This window comes from Penaeus vannamei, chromosome 41 (genome assembly GCF_042767895.1).
Source record: "Penaeus vannamei isolate JL-2024 chromosome 41, ASM4276789v1, whole genome shotgun sequence".
In the NCBI taxonomy this organism is placed as follows: Eukaryota; Metazoa; Arthropoda; class Malacostraca; order Decapoda; family Penaeidae; genus Penaeus; species Penaeus vannamei.
In genome coordinates, this window is record NC_091589.1 from 12,534,203 (window position 1) to 12,538,415 (window position 4,213).

Consider the following 4,213-nt stretch of genomic DNA (forward strand, 5'->3'; position numbering starts at 1 on the left):
CAGATCCCTACTCAAACAATCCAAGACTTGGCTCATGTGGCCCTTAGGTTAATTCACTGAACAAGATCCTGCCCATCAGGTTATTTCTTCAAGTGACAAGCCCAAGTGGAAGCCTGTGGCACGAACTCAGAGGTCGTGGCTGAGATAAAGCATCAAAGCTTGTCACAAAGAAAGTTGAAGTGGGCTGGATAAAGTAATTGACAGGTGAGTAACACTGGAGACATGTTGCCCAGTTCACGTTGCTGGCCAAGGTAAAGGTAAAGAATCGACATGAAATGGCTGTACAGATGGTTTTGAACCTGTGTGCATGATAGATATGACAGACGTGTGTCTGTTAGCAAGGGTAATCTCCTGCAATTAAGTACATCTGGACTTACTCAGCATAAGAATGAAGGTCCATGGAATTGAAGTACTACTGTCAGAGGTGATCATGAATATATTCAAAGTCTGAGATGTAGATTCATGTTAGATCCCCATTTTACCCGTATCAACATGAGTAATGCAAAGTGCAATCTTCAAACATGTCAGTTGGTGGTTTGGGGTCAAGTAAGGTTGCCAGTCAGCTTATCACTACAAGTAGTGAGAACCAGACAGACTTGATATGACAAGGTGACTGTCCTAGTATCGACAGGGGATGTAGTAATGACCTGTGAGTAGACAAAGGAGAGACAGCGGCTGCAAAAGGGGTACAACTGCAGGCATTCCACCATAACTACAGCGCCCGTGGATTAGGAACACGGTCTACCTAAGACAGTTACAGGGGGCACAGCTAGGAAGTATGCATGATGTGGAAATATGCTGATATTTTCTTGGCGGGTGAACTTTAGCTAGAGAGTATAAGCCTTTCCAAGCTGTACATCAATACCAGGAGCCACTCTCGTGTCAGACAGCTATCATGCGCTGATCTCAAAATCAGTGCTATCATGGAGAAATATCAGCCGTCAGTTTTAGTCATACTGTTTTTTCATATATAACCTTGCAGGTTGAATCTTACTGAGGTATTGAATAAAGTAAGATGCTCATCGTGGTAGTCAGAGAGCCCAGAGAGATTTAATCAGCATAGCGAGTACAAAAGGTTTGACTCCTGGGTTGAACACCTAAGGGGCCGTGGATCCCTAAACGGCCATTCTTAAGTGAACACGTTGTGGGTTTGGCCACTTAAGAACGACTTAATTAATGGTAATTATCACTTTTAATCAGCATGTTGAGTACATCAGTGAAACCTTTACAGAATATACTTTATGGCATCCTGATATCATATTGGTAATTCTTAAGTGTCGGTTTTGTGGGAAAAGCCACTTAAGAAGTCAAAGGTAGTGACCCGCCCAAATAGACCATGTGAGCAGCAAAAACATTTCATATGTATAACTGATTAATTAACATGGAGTACTAATATTTTGCCATGAATCCATCCAAGTTTTTAGTTGTGATTATCTGCGTACAGTCAATAATCATCGTTAGTACCACAGTTCAGTATGAAATCTATTACATTTTGTTTTATGTACCATTATAGTGTGTTTTCATTTTTTTTTCTTTTTTGTATTAAATAACATTTGTTTATTTCCATTTCGTTAGTGGTTATTACCGCCACACAGGCATGTCAAATGATAATTTACAATTGGGGGTCACTAATATGCCCGATTTAAAGTGTTCTTAAGTTGTCATATTCACCATGGAGATACTTAAGAAAGGCATGGATGCTGTCAGGATGTCTCGGGGAACATATCTTGCAAGTTTTATTGATGTACTCCGCATGATGTTTGAAACCTTTGGTTGGATCAACGAGTGCACTTTGACCTGCCCGTCGTTCTTAAGTGGATTTCTCCAAAATTTTGACACTTAAGAATGATTGATTCTTATTGTGTGTTGGTGAACATTTTGGTGTAGATTTCATGGATGTACTCAACCATGCTGATAAAGCTTTAAAGCCAGTGGGAGTAAAAAGGGTACCCGTTTTTCACCTTTTTTTCTTGTTTTGTGTAATAACGGTACCCAAGAATGGATGATTAAACAAGTGATCGTTATTCCTCTCATTAAAATCTACATTTGAAGTCCAATCTTGACCCAGTACTCCAAATAGTAAGGGAGTATCAATCATTTTAAAGGTACCGGAAGACGGAATTTGGGCGGGTCACTACCTTTGACCTCTTCTTAAGTGGCGTTTCCCACAAAACCGACACTTAAGAATTACCAATATGATATCAGCATGCCATAAAGTATATTCTGTAAAGGTTTCACTGATGTACTCAACATGCTGATTAAAAGTGATAATTAGCATTAATTAGGTCGTTCTTAAGTGGCCAAACCCACAACGTGTTCACTTAAGAATGGCCGTTTAGGGATCCATGGCCCCTTAGGTGTTCAACCCAGGAGTCAAACCTTTTGTACTCGCTATGCTGATTAAATCTCTCTGGGCTCTCTGACTATGGAGTTTTTTGCATCCTTCAAGTGACTCGTGCAACACTGGGTACTGAATATCGTAATGATAAAGAACTATCCAATGCCCAGGGTGGCCGATAACCTGTTTCCGTGTTGCGATGTCTGTTGATGTATGCAAGGCCGGTTTTAAGCCGATTCGATCAAATTGGGCCCCGCGCCCCTTTTTTATCATACGTACAAAATACTACTGAAAACGTGAAATGAAGAATAAGATATTCTTTCTCATAATAATTATTGATGATGTATTTACTCTACCAAGTATTTAATGTTTTAACGTTTTTGATGATCTGTATGCGTTTTTATGTGAAATATAAGCATCCATAAATTTTACTATGTGGAATAGGGGCCCCACGATCAGTTTTCTAATTGTGACCCGCAATTCCTAGCACAGGCCCTGGATGTATGTATGTGGAGAAATATGGTGCATTATCCTAACGAAACAATCTTTAAGACATGAATGATAAACAATACAAATTTTGGGAGAAGTTAAAAATATAAGGAAGTTTTGGTAGTGGTAAGAAACGAAAAAATGGCATTTTTTCACTAAATACTTTTTTAAGGCGAGTTGAGGAATGGGATAAATTTTTCGCTTGACTATGTAGATAACATATTGCATTACCCGAAGAAAGCGGTCAAGATGTTTTGAGTTACTTTTGGCTGGTTTTCTACCCTCACGATACCCTGCGCCACCCCCCTTCAATGCCCCTAATGGGACTAAATATGATTTTAATTAATCTAAACAAAACCCATAGCCAGTAAGAGAGACCAGACCATTCTCATTACATGTCCAGTTGACAAAAAAAAAAAAAAAAAAAAAAAAAAAAATGTAATTGTCACCACGTGGGAGCCATGGGAAGGTTGATGGTCAAAGCTGTGGCTATTGTTAAGAAGTGACTAGGAGGTCGAAGCCATGGCCATTGGTAATCTGAAAGTATAAGTCGTGGCCATGTGGTTGGGGCTGAGACCCTCACCAGGCAGGATTTGTGGCCAAATGATTGGAGCCGAGACCACAGACTGTTGTGGCCTGGCGGTTCAAGCCATGTCCGTCCTCAGACATAAATTCATGATTATGTTATCAAAATTGTTGGAACTGGGAAGCATGCGCTATGGCCAGTGGCCTGTCAAGAGAAGCTATTCCCAGGTGGTCATCAATGTGGCCATCAAGGAGTGGAAGCTATGGGCAGGCGAACCAAACCGTGGCCATTGCTAACTAGAAGCCGTTGTTGAGGGACCCAAGCCATGGCTATGACCAGTCAGAAGCTATGGTCAAGCATTGAAAACAAATGGCCATCACTTTATCTGAAGCTGTGCTCAGGCAATCGAAGTCATGGCCATTGTTAAGCAGAAGTCGTGGCCAGCCGATTGGAGCAGAGGCCATCGACAAGCGGAAGTCGTGGTCAGGCAATCGAGCAAGGCTGCTTACTTAGTGGAACGTGTAGCTAGGCGATCGAAATCCAGCTTATCCCTCTACGGAAGCTATGGCCATCGACGATTAGAAGCTATGGCCAAGCTACTAAAGCCGAGGCCATCGCCAAGCGGAAGTCGTGGTCAAGCGATCGGAGCAATGGGCTGTCACTAAGCGGAAGCCGCGGCCAACCACCCATTAAAAACCCAACCAAACTCCCAAACCCTCAGACCACCACCTTAACAAACCTCACCAATCACATAATCAATATAGAGACCACCGCCGAACCAAACCCACCACCAGAACACCGAATAGAACCCCCCATGATAGAACCCGTCCCTAAGCGGAAGCCCGAGCCACTGCGATCGG